Consider the following 15173-nt stretch of genomic DNA (forward strand, 5'->3'; position numbering starts at 1 on the left):
CAATGACTAAAATATCGAAGATCGAGGATATATTGACCATTCAAAAATAAAAAGTTTGATGGAAATTTCGGGAAAATATCGACATCAATAAAAATTCCACAAAAAATATAGAAACTTGGAGAAAAACATGAAAAATTTAAATAAAACTTTAAAATATGTCTACTTTTTTTTTTTGATTATGGGAGGTTAGCGTTAGAAAGTCAGCAACACACACAACCTTCGGGAGGTATCCCAGCTGAGCCGGACTAATCCCTTCCGAACGCCACGAGGCATTAAGCACCCATTAAAATATATCTATTTGATCAATTATCTATGATATTTCAAAGTATATATATATATATATATATAAATACACACACACACACACACACACACACACACACACACATATATATATATATATATATATATAGATTAAATACTTGTTACTCCCTGTACTTTGTTTCGTAAAACAGTTCAGTCTCTCACCTTTTAAATTAAACAATTTAGTCTTTATTTTCTCTAATTCTCACACGATAGGTACAAAATATCTATTATACCCCTCACTTTATCTTTTTTGTATTTTAAATTTTTTTTCTCTCCTTTTTTTATTTTTATTTCTTATTTTTTCTGCTTCTCTCTCTTAGCTTTCTCTCTTTCCCCTCTCCAAGCAATAAGCCGATCAAAATCCGAGCCTTCTTTCAGTCAAATTCATCATCTGGGTATTCAATTTTCTCGATCAAGAATTGGAGATTTTCGAAAAGGGCTATAAATCCATCAATGGCTACCAATTCATGTTCTCTCTTCCGAGAAGGTGAGATTGGCGACCAGCGTCTCAATCGGCTCACACATGAGAAGGGATAGGTACCCTAGCTTGGAAGCTTCTAAAAGACTCTAGTAAATCTGTCAAGGCCAGGTTGATAACCAACCTTGTCAATGGTGACGATTCAATTGAGACAGATGATCTAAACCAGAACAGCGACGGGAGCTTCGAGTTCGGAAATTGACGAGGGGGGCGATACCCGAGAGGACAGGGAGGGATGGATGAGCACAAATCGCAATAAGGATAGTCCAGTGTGGGATGAGAGTCACCCCATTGACCCAATTAATTTTGGATAGACTGGTGAGGGATGTGAAGTTTTTTAACTTGTGAACAATCTGGAAGCGTTTTGGTTCAGTGGTGGAAGAAAGTGGAATAGTGATCTAAGTGATGGAGTAGTGATTTGAGCGGCGGCAGCGACCTTATGGTGGCCAAGGACCTCGCCGACGGAGCAGTAGAGAGAGAGAGAGAGGCAGAAAAAATAGATAAAAAAATATAAAGAGAAAAAAAAAGAGAGAAATTAAAAAATGAGAGAAAAATAATTAAAAAAAGAGGAAGTGAGGGTATAATAGTCATTTTGGACCTGTTGTGGACTTGTTATGTGAGAATTAGAGAGAATAAGGACTATCCAGTTTAATTTAAAAGGCGATGGACTAAACTGTTTTTCAGGGAAAAGTTTGAAGAGTAACAAGTATTTAATCCTATATATAAAACCGCCAACACCCTCTGCATGCTTCCAAGCACCATTTGAGTTCATCTTCACCCACCCAATGATCAAAGGATGCCAAACAACCTCAATTACTCTAGGGGCAGTTATGAATGCCTTAACGATTATCAATTTGGCTAAAAATTTGTAGAGGTTATCTACTCATATAGATCTAAAAACTACACGGTTGAGATGCAAATATGTGATAGAAAAGTCAGTCTAATAAGCTATCCCTTAAAATGACCAAAAAAAGGGATCCCTCATATATATCACTTTGGTTGTTTTTTTTTTCTTTTTCTTTTATGAAGTTTTGATATTTCGTGAATGCCCCACCTTAAATCAAACTTTGGCTCCGCCACTGCTCTAACTCCCGTCCGTATCCTAACAACTTGTTTAGTTTAGCTTAGTTTACTTTACTTGCTCTAGTTGTTTCAATTTGACCCGAAACCATTTCCAACATCAAAATCAAATCACTACCCACCATCTTACACATACTCACAATGAACTTGGGTTAACTTGTGAGTCTTTATTTTTTATTGTATATTTGCATATTCTTTCTAGTTTTTCCTCTAGGTCTTTCCTAGCTAGAGTGAGATTTACCAATCCCTTGGGTGCGATACAACTTACTCTAAAGTCTAAACCCCCTACACTGTAACTTGACCCTTATATATGAGGGTGACTTCAATGATAACAACGACATTCAGAAGAACCATCGCTTACTGTGGTTTTATTGATATAGGCTTCGTAGGCAGCAAGTTTACTTGGAGCATCAAATTTATCAAAAAGCGATTGGATAGAGGCTTCCAAACAACACAATGGAGGAGTTGGTTTTCATACAGCCAGGTTATCACCATGAACCCTGCTAAATCTAATCATTGCATGCTGTTGATTGAAGGTAGTGTTGAAAAACTCTAATACCAAAAATCCAAAAATGATTCATGTTTGAAGAGATTTGACATGGAAATGAAGAATGCAGTGCAATCATAAAGAATGGGCAAAGCTGTCCACTAGCAGAGCCAGCCCTGAGGGCTGCCTACTGAGGCAACCGTCTCAGGCCACCGGCTTTCGGAGGGCCTCGGAGCTCTAACTTTCAGTAAATATTATATTATATATACAAGCTCTGCGCTTAAATTACCCATGTTAGAAGTTAGAGCAGTGGCTTGCCATTGAGGGGTCCTTTTTAGCAGGAGTTTGAATCTCGATCACTAATGACAATTTTTGCATATGTTTTCTCAAGTTTTTTTGTATATTTTTGAATTAGTTTTTTTTTTTTTGGGGTTACAGACATGTTCTCGAGTCGTATGTTTTTGAAGTAGTTATATAACATAAATACTATATGTTTCTTTTTGTTATTATCCTTTTATAATTATTAAATTAAATAAAAAATAATTTGATAAGGAAAAAAAAATGTATATCTTCGCCTCAGGCCTCTACAATCTCAGGACCGGCCCTGTCCACTGGTAATGCTTTACAGCTGCTAGAGTTTAAGATCAAAACAACGGGTAGAAACTTATGCAATGGCTTAACACATAATTTAATAAGCAGAAGATTGAAATGCCTGTGGTGCAAAAAAATTTGAACGATATCATGAAGCAACCTTTCTATCCGGTGCAATATGTGAAGCAAAGATCGTTACATATTAGATATAGTCAGCTCACTACACCAAAAACTGCATCACACGACGGTGAAAAAACGTCGTCTGATTTGAAGACTCACCGTCGTCTATCTCGATGTTGTCTGATGAAAAATCAGACGACGGTGAATTCACCGTTGTATGATACAAAATCAGTCGACGTATATTTCTTAAAACCATTGTCCAAGAACTCGACAGATGTCGGACGCACCTATGCGCAGCAGTTCACACAACAGAATTTGCTTTTTTGCCGTTGTGGGTTGAGACTTTCATACAATGGTTTTGTAGTATAGCTGTTGTGTGATTTAGACTAGGACAACTGAGTTCTAGTCTTTTCTGTTGTATGAGATTAAAACTAGACGATATTACTTATTAAAATCCATTGTGTGATATCTATGAATGCGTTGTGTGAATACCCAAATTCTGAATGGATATAATAGTGATCAATTGGATGACAAATTGAATGCAAACGATCAAATGATCAATATTTGTACCAAAAGCATTGTGATACATCAATTCATCAAATATTGAATTTAAGGAACATTGCTAAAGCTAGCATTCATACATATCATAGACTAAGAAGCTTTTAAGTTTCCTAAGTTTTGCATGATGAAAGAAAGAAGAAAGTATAGCTTTGTAGTCCATGCTTGATTTCCCAATGACCCTTGCTTGATCTTTACTATTCTTTTTTTTGGTAGCTCCGGCTCCTGAGGTCTTTCTAGCTCCGGCTCCTTGGGTCTCTCAGGAGCATTGAAAAGAGCAGCCAAAAGTGCTTTTTGTAGATCAAATCTCTCCTTTTCTTTTCCAGTAGATTCTACTGCATTTGTATTTGAAGCCCTATCTCCATTACTGCAAGAAGACAAACATAGATAAGTCAGACTTATGATTGTATAAGCCAAGTACTTTAAGTACTCACCATCTCCTCCATTCCCCTCTTCGCATAGCAAAGACGGAGATAATAATTAGTAAGTATAACAAAAGTAAGGATAGAACAATTATCTCAAATAAGACAGAGGTACTAGGTACTAGAATAGCAATAACTAATTTGTTCTTGACAGATTTCTACCTCTTCTCTTAGTTTGCATTTTACTAGTATGTTTATTGTATGATGACATAAAAGTAAAGGCTACAGAAATGAGATCCTCTTAACAAGCAGTCTATACAAATCTATGACGTCTTATATCTCCTTAAATCTGACGTTGACAAACTGATCAGATTTTCTATGCTCAGTAGACAAAACAAAACAAAGAAAGAAAGACACAATAGGTGTCAAGAAACTGCCTTTGGGGTAAATTGCTGACAACCTAATCAACTATCCGCAACAAAAAGCACTAGACTCCAGAATTCTAAATGAACTAAAACATAGCTTTAGTATAGTTTCCTCTCAACTCCATTAATCATAACACAAACTCCAAAACGAAAGACACATCAATTAAAACTTGCCCAAAAAGGCGGACAGCATTCCTTGCTGGGTGTGAGACAAGTAACCAAAAGGTCAAGTATGAAAACTAATATACTGCTTTTGAAGAAACAAAATGAGGCCTCAAGATGACAAGTATAGAAATTTCCTGGAAATATGAGCAAGACTATATTGCTACCAAACAAGTAACCAAAAGGTCAAGTATCATTAATCTGTATCCCATTGAACAATCCATTGACAGACCTAATCTCTTCAGCTTCAGGACAAACTTGAGAAGAAACAGATTCACAGTTAGTCTTGACACCCTTGCTAGACCAGGGAATACCATGTCTCGCAACAATGTACCCAAGGTATCTGAGTTGCCTATAAGCTCTAAATTCCTCCAACAAGAACTTATTCTTTCCATCTGAAACCTTTGTATATATATCTTCCAAGGAAATACTAGTATCACTACCATCCAAGAGAAGCAAAGCCCCTATTTCAACAAAATACCTATAAAAGGATTGTTACAATATACTAATAGTTCAGTATCATGACATGCAAGGAAGGGCCTGAAGGTAGTGAATAAAATTAGAGCTTTCATGTACACAAAGCACCTACTAAATATATTTGACAGTCCCAAATTTTTCTTTAGGGCAGGTCAATTGTAGCTCACATTAAAATTTCGTTGACCTCATAATGATAACTACAACAAAAACCATTGAAAAGGAAACAACTAAAAGGCCACATACACCATGGAAGTTTGAAAGGAAAAACTTTAAGCTATAAACAAAATGTTCAAAATTTAATCTCTGAATAAGTCAATGAAATCAGTTGTATGAAGAATGAACAAGTCCAGCTCTTTCCAGTCAAATCTATATCCCCTATTTTTCATAAAGTTTAAAATCCTAGTAATTTGCCAGAGAATCCCACCAAAAAAAAAAAAAAGGATGTAATCAAAACAAGAATCACAACAAAAAGAAGTTCTCTTTTCACTTACAAAACTTCCTCAATGGAGATATAGAGCTTGCCATTACGAGAGATTCCCGTGGTTCTCCAAATTCTACCCTTTGGAAATACGACAGCCATGCCCATCTCATCATCCCAGTAAGCCTTGGATACACTAGACCTCCTGCAAGAGATCCCAGAAAGCTCAATATGTGAGCATATATAAAACTCTCCTGTAACTTTTTCACTGAGATGGTCAGTTTAAGAATACCAATAGTTGAAGATAATGATCGATCTTGAAGTACTGATTTAAGTAAAAACCCTACCTGGGTTGCATCTTGGATATGGCACGAGAAGCATAGTGGTTTTCCTCTTCTTCTTCATCATACTCATTGGTATATTCTTCATCTAAACATTCTTCATTCATAATCGTTAATTTTTCAGCTACCTGTGAAGATTAAGAGTAAATCTATAAAGTATAAAATCAGGCAAAACAATAGAAAAATATTGGATCACTGATATCCAAAAATAGCCACATACAAGCAAGAACATGAAGGACTTCAAATAAATAAAATCAGATGAAATTGGTATCCTAATTTCCAATCCAGGAACACATGCGAGCAAAATGTTGTGCTATTGGAGATGCAGATGAGAATCAGCTGGTGACAGCTGATAAGAGTCGATAGAGTATGTTAAGGTCCACCGTGAGACTACAGAATGTTCTTGCAAATTGTGGCCCATAGCCCCATACCAGATAAGCAGTAATTACAAATCCAGAGTTTAATCATACTCTAGCAACGCCATTCGAACTAATTCGATTGCTGATGGTTAGGCACACATGTAAGAACACACACAAACTTACAAACCTATATATTCACTTTAGTACTTATCCATAGAGAATTCTTGAGTTTCCCCACCAGAAGCATAATATATAAAAGCTCCAATATATCAATCCATTAAGATACAATCAGGTGCTCTTTAATGTTACAAATTAGAGTAGCAAAAGCCCACCTCCTCATCGCTTCCATCCTCTGCCATAGTGTTGAAAAACAGCTCATCGTCATTCAACATCTATTCAGAATCATCTATGTCAAGAGGTTCTGAGGCTGAGGAAAAAGAAATTCACAGTTTGCTTACCCCTTGAAGATTTCTATGGTGTCTGCATCCAATTTAGACAACAATCAATACATAATCTAGAACAACAATCACTTCCAACTTGGAATTAACACGATGTAATAGAGGGTTACTGCCAAAACAAGAACAAAGAAATTGAAACTATTACTTCTTAACGACAAAGAGAAAGCCTTCAACAGCCCCGGAATGAGCTGGAGAACGAGTCGAGGTCTTCGATGGAGACTATGCCAAAACCGAAAAATGTTGTTGCAGAATGAATCTGTTTCTGCACATCGAGGTCTTTGACGGCGATGACGATAGCTAGACTCAACCCCTAATTCCATAGCAGAGAACACTACGCCGATGAAAACCCACTCAATCAAAACAACGAAGCATTAGGAAAAAGGGGGAAATCTAGGGTTTTGAGATGGAGAGAGAAGAGTACCTGACGGCGAGGGGGTTAACGGAGTGGCGACAACGTGCGGGGAGAGGGAGGAGAAGCGCTTGGCGAAGTGGGTGGAAGCGGTAGGGAGTAGTGATCGGCTATTGCAGCAGAGGGGGTGGCCGGATGGTCAGAGAATCGGACGGTGGTGATGGGTTCTGAGAGCAGAAGAAGAAGAAGAAGAAGAAGAAGAATAAGAAGAGCGAGAGAATCAGAAGATGAAGAAGAGACGAGTGGTGCAGGAAAGAGAGGAGCGAAGGAGAGCTGCTCGAGAGAGAGAGAGAGAGAGGCTCGATTTCGTGGAGGCTAGAAACTGATGTTGAGACAGAGGGTCGAGAGGGTAGGTTTCGCACTTTTGCTTTCTTTCTTTTTTTCTTTTGGACGCGATGTGGAATAGGCTTTAAACCTCAATTAATTCTGAAAGTCACTCCCACAACAGAAACGTAATAAACTGTCGTAAGAGTGTACTACTGAAAATAAATGCCAAAACATGGAGGGAAACATGCCGCCTGCTTCATTTTGGCTCAAAAATTTACCGCCTATGTTTCTAGTTCAGACAACAGAATGGCTAAAATCCGTTGTGCAATTTCTGCGTCTTGCACTAGGTATACCTAGTAGAATTTGCAACCAAGACATTCAAGCGAGTTTCCTTAAAATTTGGCGCCCAGCTTTCAATCATACAACAGAAATAGCTATACCGTTGTACCTAGTAGCCCACATTTCATACCATCTGAAGGGAATTATGACTCGAGAGTGGAGGGAAATCTGCCGCTAAATTTTTTAAGACTCAGACAACGGACAATACTTAATTGTGTTGTGCAATGTAGTTCTGAGAAAAAAGTTATCACTTTGTTGACATTCACACAACAGAATATCACTAGTACCGTTGTACAATAAAGTTCACTTAAACATACAACAGACAATTTCTGTTCCGTTGTGTGATTAGTGTTGTGTGATGCAGTTTTTGGTGTAGTGGCTTCTTACACATGCAACAAGAAAAGTACTGGAGACAATGCTCTAGGCAGTGTGACTCAAAGATGGAGATAGAAATTTTGCCTTCTTTCACCGCTGTGCTAGTAACAGGAAGAGTAGAAACAGAATCAAGGGTCTCAATGAACATGGTGAATGGCAAGCTGAATCTGTAGATATTAAAAGACTACTTCTGGACAATTTCAGCAGTGTCTTCTCAACTGCAAGTACTGACACCAAAGCTATCATGATTGTTATTGATGCTACACCTGCAATGGTCACTGAACATATGAATGATGACTGTCACGCCCCTGATTTTTAACATAAGTAAAAATTGATATATAACCCCATAATTATACATGCGTGAACGTTCAGTCATCAATACCAAATACCTGGAAAATTTTTTCCCTTTATACAACATACATATTGATGCCCTAAACCCACTATGTCAATATTGACCCGCCCACAGAGTCATATATTACATAAGCTTACGAATTAAATTGTCAACAACAAGATAAAACGTAAAAGCTCCTCAGAGTTTACTACAAAGCGGAAGTCATAACAATGGCAAAGCCAATCAAATTTGCTTCCTACCAGTTCTGCTGCCAACAAGCTACCTCAGCTTCAGCCACGATTACCCTAACCTGCAGGATTAACCCCTACACCGTTTGAATAGTGCACCGGGTTGTCACACAACAAACCCGGTAAGCTTTTGAAAGCCCGTATGAGTAACTCAAAACAACTCACACCAAATCACGGGATAAAAGCCCGCACAACTCACGCCAAACACGAGGAAAACCTTTCGACTCGAGAATAAGGAAAACATACCATGCTTCCCAAAACAATACTCTTTTCCCAAAAGGGAAAACACAAAAGTCACACAGTGGCAAAATCATATAAATCGTTAACCTAACAATTCAAATATGATAAATCGATCCAAGCTGGATAAAACACATCAAAACGGTCCAACCTGGAAAAACACATACGCACATCAATCATACCTATTGTTAACCTAACAAATAGCATATGATTCCTTTAGTCCAACCTGGACAAAACACATTAAATCGGTCCAACCTGGACAAAACACGCCAAATCAGTCCAACCTGGACAAAACACGCCAAATCGGTCCAACCTGGACAAAATACATCAAATCGGTCCAACCTGGACAAAATACATATCAACCATATCTATCGTTAACCTAACAAATAGAATGTGATTCTTAGTCCAACCTGGACAAAATACATCAAATCGGTCCAACCTGGACAAAACACGACAAATCGGTCCAACCTGGACAAAATACATCAAATCGGTCCAACCTGGACAAAACACGACAAATCGGTCCAACCTGGACAAAATACGTACCCAGGAGTCATAAGTAACCTACTTAGATCCATGAAGTACCATAGCAGACAGACTAGAGCTCTAACTGAATATATCGTAACCTGTCACCTCGGTCAAGGTTCAACCTTACGATATACACTGCCTGAGGATGCAACCTGCAACCCCGGATCCTTAGGCCAACCTGACCCTCAGATCAAAACATTAAACGAGTCACACTGGACCCCAAATGTTAAATCAACCAAAAGGAGAAATCACAACCTGTGACTCTCACATCCTCAGACCACCGGTCGTCGGATCAAAACATAAATTCAACCCAAAATGAGAAATCACAACCTGTGACTCTCAATTCCTCAAACACTTTTCAAAACAATAGAAATACCATTTCCCACCATTTGTTTTCCGAAAAGCCACAACCCAAAACAATAAAACGCACTAATTCATGCATATTGTTTTCATCAATCCACAACCCACCAAAACATGAATACATATGTATGTATATATATATATATATATACACACATAGTCATCCACTCAGAAATGCCACTAATATCATCTATAGTTCATTTCGAAAGCAAATCAAAATCAACCAATTAAATCCGTTCATAATTGAACCTTGTGAGATTACTCACCTCGAAACTCCCGCTGCGTCTTCAATACAGAACAAAGCAGCCAAACCACAAAGCAACCGTCCAAGAATACTTCCCAAGTACCTAATCACATACGGTTTCAACTTAGGAACGATTCACAAACGATTTAAGTTCGAAACCCCTGTTTTGAACTAAAATCCCCAAAGTGGTGTCAATCGAGGCGAAACCACATCCGAGACCTCCCAAAGTCTCTGGAATACATCCACGATCGATACGTACGTCCCAACCACAAGTCGATCGGATGCTCGGATCCTCACGGATCGAATAAATCAACCGGTATGAAATCGTAAAAATCATAACAATTTCATACGAACTCCAAAATATGCGTATTATATATCAAAACGCTCGTATCGACGAGTACAAGACATATAATACCAGAAACAATCCCATACATGGCCGGAACGCCGCCACAGGCAGTGGCGCACCGCCGCCGGTCAAAACTCAATATTTCACAAAACTCCCAACATCAAAGTTCTTCATCTAAGCATGCTTGTGAAATCTCATAACTAGCTCGAAGTCAGAAAACGACCATAAGGGATCGAAAACTACCTCACCAACCGTGAACAGTAATCCACACTGAGTTGATCAAGTTTTCACGTGAATTCTTCCAAACAACCACCATAGATCGCACAAGGAGACTGCTCTGAGCTCCCCAAGCCCAGCTTGAAGCCCCGCCGACGTCGGAGATCTGAGAACCGATCGGGTCCGAAAACACCTAACTGCACCGCCTTCTACCGCCGCCACCACCGAGAATCGATGCTAGAGGACACCACGGGGACGACCATACAGAGGAGGCGATCCTATCTGGAAAATTTCTCGGCCGGAGACCGCCGGAAACAGCCGGAAAAGTCGGGTAGGGTTTCCTGGTTCGGGTAGGGTTTCCTGGTTCGGGTCGGGTCAGACGGAAATCTTCGTTTCTGAAGGTGTCGACCGAGAGAGAAAAGAGAGGTTTCCGGAAAAGGAAGGAAATGAAAATAGTAAGTTTCCAACTTGGGAAACTTCTATTTATACCAAAATGGAAATTCCTTCCAATGGCCACAAGTTTCTCATACAAACTCCGATTGACGCGTTCCACATGTCCACGAACTCGTATCGACGCGCTCTACAACTTTCGTGAAGGAAGTTTTCAGAGAATCTCAACGTATCAAAAGTCAACCTTTGCAACCCCCCTAAAGTCATCATTTTCAAATAAAAATTCGTCCGAAACACTTCCGCTCCGTCCACGAGCCACGAAACCTTCCATCAACCACAAATTAAATTCCGGAAAATCCTCGGAAAATAAATACGAATTTCCGGGGCATCACAATGACTGTGTGAAACCCTACATAGTTGATGAGATAAAAGCCGCTTTGTTTCAAATGCACCCTTCCAAAAGTCCAGGACAAGATGGTATGTCCCCATTCTTCTTATTTTTTTTCAGAAGTATTGGCATGTGTGTGTTGTAGTTCAGAATTTTTTAGAAAAGGGAGAGGTTTGGAAAAAGTCCAACTTTACTCACTTGTGCTTGATACCTAAAATCTAAAATTTTGAAGATGATACACTCTTTAGGCAATAGCCTTGTGTAATGCAATTTGTAGAATCAGCTATAAAGTGATGGAAAATAGGTTGAAACAGTGGCTGCTTGACATCATATCATCTCTGCAGAGTGCCTATGTTCTAGTGCATTTAATATCAGTTAATACACTTGTGGCTTCAGAGGCAGCACATTTTATGCATCAACTAAGGCATAAAGAAACACGTTTCTTCTCTCTAAAATTTGACATAAGGAAAGCTTATGACCGTCTGGAATGTCTGTTTTTACGCGCAATGTTGACCAAGTTGGGATTTACTTCTAAATGGATTACAATGATTATGAATTGTGTTATCTTTTGTTAGTTATTCCATCTTTGTAAACTAACTTCACAGATTATACCTACAAGAGGGATTAGACAGGGGATCCACTTTCACCCTAGCTACCTTTTTATCCTCTATGCAGAAGACATGTCTGCATTAATAACAAGGGCAGTTGAGAACAATGCCCTTACCTGTCTTACTTTTTGTCCTCAAGCTCCCACTATGCATCATTTTTCCATTTTTTTTTTGTTGATGGAAGTTTCTTGTTTGGTATAGCCACAAAAGAAGAATGCTATAGTTATAGAGAAATTCTCAACATCTATGAAAGAGCATCTGGTCAGAAGATAAACTTTCAAAGTAGCAGCTAGTGTGGTGTTCAGTAATAATGTCAAGCAGGAAAAGCAAAACATATTGGCCTTCAATTTAGAAGTGAAGCGTGTTGATGAGCATGACATGTACCTTGCTCTGCCTCTAAGAATTGGTAAGTCGAAAAAATCAATTTTTAAGTATATCAAAGAGAAGTTGACAAAGAAGCTGATCAGTTGGAAGTCAAAAATCCTTAGCAGCGCAGGTAAAGAAATTTTAATAAAGGCAGGTGCTCAAACCATGCCTTTGTATGCAATGAATTGTTACTTATTACTGAAGGGTTTATGTGATGACATTAATCAATATTGCGCATCCTTTTTTTTGGGTGATAATGATCAGAAAAAGAATATACACTAGAGGAGTTGGGGAAGAATGTGTCTTACCAAGAATGAAGATCGCATGAGGTTTGAAAATATTTATGTATACAATCCAGCAATTCTTGCGAAGCACGGATGGAGAGTTGTCTCCAATCTTCAGTCACTTATTACTAAATTATACAAAGCCAAATATTTTCCTCATATATTGTTTCTTTTGGGATGCAGAACTTGGGGAGGCTCCATTTTTCTCTTGGAGAAGTATTGTGAATGGTAAACCGGTGCTAAAAGCTGGGGTGCAGTGGAAGATTGGTGATGAAAAACATGTGAACACATGGAAGGATAGGTGGATTCCTGATCGTCCACAAGTTTTAATTCACAGGCATATAAGCACAAAGTTTGAAACGGTGGCAGACTTGATCAATGAGGACACTGGAGCTTGGGTATCTTTGTCCTCTTCCCTCAAAATATTGCGGAAAAAATTCCGTGTATTCCCTTAAGCCGGCGCCTCCTCAATGACAAGCTAGCTTATATGGAGCTTTGAGAAGAATGGCTTCTCTTCTGTTAAATCAGCATATTGAATTGCTCGTGAACATGTGCTTGAAAATGTCCTCACTTCTACCTCCAATGGGGAGCCTTTCAAGGAATTGTGGAGAAGACTTTGGAAGGCCAAAGTACTTGACAATGTACACATTTGCATTTGGAGAGCTTGTAACAACTTTTTGCGTACAAGAGAGAGGTTACTTACAAAAGGCTACAATGGAGACACTTGCTGCGTGCTTTGCTCTCACCGACTTGAAGACTCTGCTCACCTATTTTGTAAGTGCCCTATTGCTATGCACATATTGTTTGCTCCCATTTCAATTTACAGAATAGTCTTCTACCTTCTATAAATTTCAAGGAATGGATGCTTGAAAATGCTTTGCATCTCATACCGAATATCTTTGACAAACTGTTAATGATCATATGTGCAATTTGGAGAAACAGAAACAACGCACTATATGTGGTCTGGTATTGCATGGTTAGAAGAATTAAGGACAAAGTACCAGAACCTAAATGGGTAAAGAAAGGCAGGAGAAAATGGCAGCCGGCAGTTAATGGAAAGTGGAAACTTCTGTGGATGGTGCATTCTTGCCTCAACAAACACTTGGTGGAGTGGGAGGGTATGCTTCGAGACTCATCAGGGTAGGTTAAAGCTGTGTTTGCTTGCCCTATCCAGCATGCTGCGACACCAAAACAGGTCGAGCTTCTAGCCATCAAGGAAGGCTTAGATTTGCTTCATTCTAGATGTAGTACCAGAAGGTGATTGTTTGGAAGCTATGTTAGAGGTACTGTGTACTGATCAGTGATCACGAACTAATAGCTCATGGAGGAATTATTGATGACATAAAGAAAGCTTTGAAAAGAAATTAAGGAGTGCTAGTTTGCCACGTTCCTAGATCATGTGATGCAGCAGCACACCGATTGGCTAGAATAGCCTTTGAAACTAAACAGCGAATTATTTGGATTGATCAAGCACCAGAATGTATTCTTGATGTGCATCCATCGGTATGAGGAGTCCGTTCGATGAAGTTCTTTCTTTGATTTAAAATATGTAGACAATTCATTTCTCATTTAAACCTAAAATGGTTGACAGTTGGATAGTTTCTCCCTTCTTTTTTTTCTAAGTACTTAACAATGAACAAATGACCAACCCAAAAGATCAAAAGCCATGACTAAATAAATTAATTAACAAGTCCATGTAGTTTGTCAACTATCAAAAAAAAAAGTCCATGTAGTTTGTCCAATGGTTACAAAATAGAAAAATGATTGTGACAAATGTGCGCACGAGATTAAGACATGCATCCATATGGATGTCCTTTTCGTAGGATATCTTGTTATTCAAATGCAGAAGTAAATTAAGGTAAGTCATAAAAAAAAAGTAAATAAAGATAAACATGATCTTTGCATTTTTAATATATACACTATCGCCACGATGGTGATGCATTGATGCTAATGGGTGTACATAATTGACATTAGAGCCCCTTTTTGTATGTATCTTTGTAGAATCCATTCAGCTCTCTTTTTTAGTTTTTTTTCTAAACACTAATTAAGCTTGATCCACCAAAACTTCACATGTCTAACAAGTTAGATCGATTTTAGAACACTTTATTCATAGAAATATATAGATTACGTACCCTTTTCAATTTCCTATTGAGAGAAATTGCATCTGTTTTTGTCACCTCGTGTTGAAGTCAATGTCCATTACAAATTAGCCAAAAGGACTCGAGATGAGGACATTATGAGCAAACCATCACACACTAATTTTTAGTCGTTAGACTTTTTTTTTTTTTTTTCCCTCGACTTGAAGGGAAAGAGAATATGAACTTGAGATAAAACTACTATTTTACTAATTTGAAATCATACACTAATAGTTATATTGTGTTGTTACGTTGACAAAAAATGAAAGTTCTACCAACCACATGATGTTTTGAGATTTTTTATTATATTTAATGAAAGAGTAGATAATACAATAATGATTAAATATTACTCAAAGTATCACATACACTAAAACATAATAGAAGTTCTCATTAACAAAACTATAGATTTCTAAATGATTTGAGTTAACAATTTTTTAAATCCAATTACTTAATCAATAATCTTGATTGAAAAGTGAATGCTAG

The sequence above is a fragment of the Rosa rugosa genome, chromosome 5 (genome assembly GCF_958449725.1).
Source record: "Rosa rugosa chromosome 5, drRosRugo1.1, whole genome shotgun sequence".
In the NCBI taxonomy this organism is placed as follows: domain Eukaryota; kingdom Viridiplantae; phylum Streptophyta; class Magnoliopsida; order Rosales; family Rosaceae; genus Rosa; species Rosa rugosa.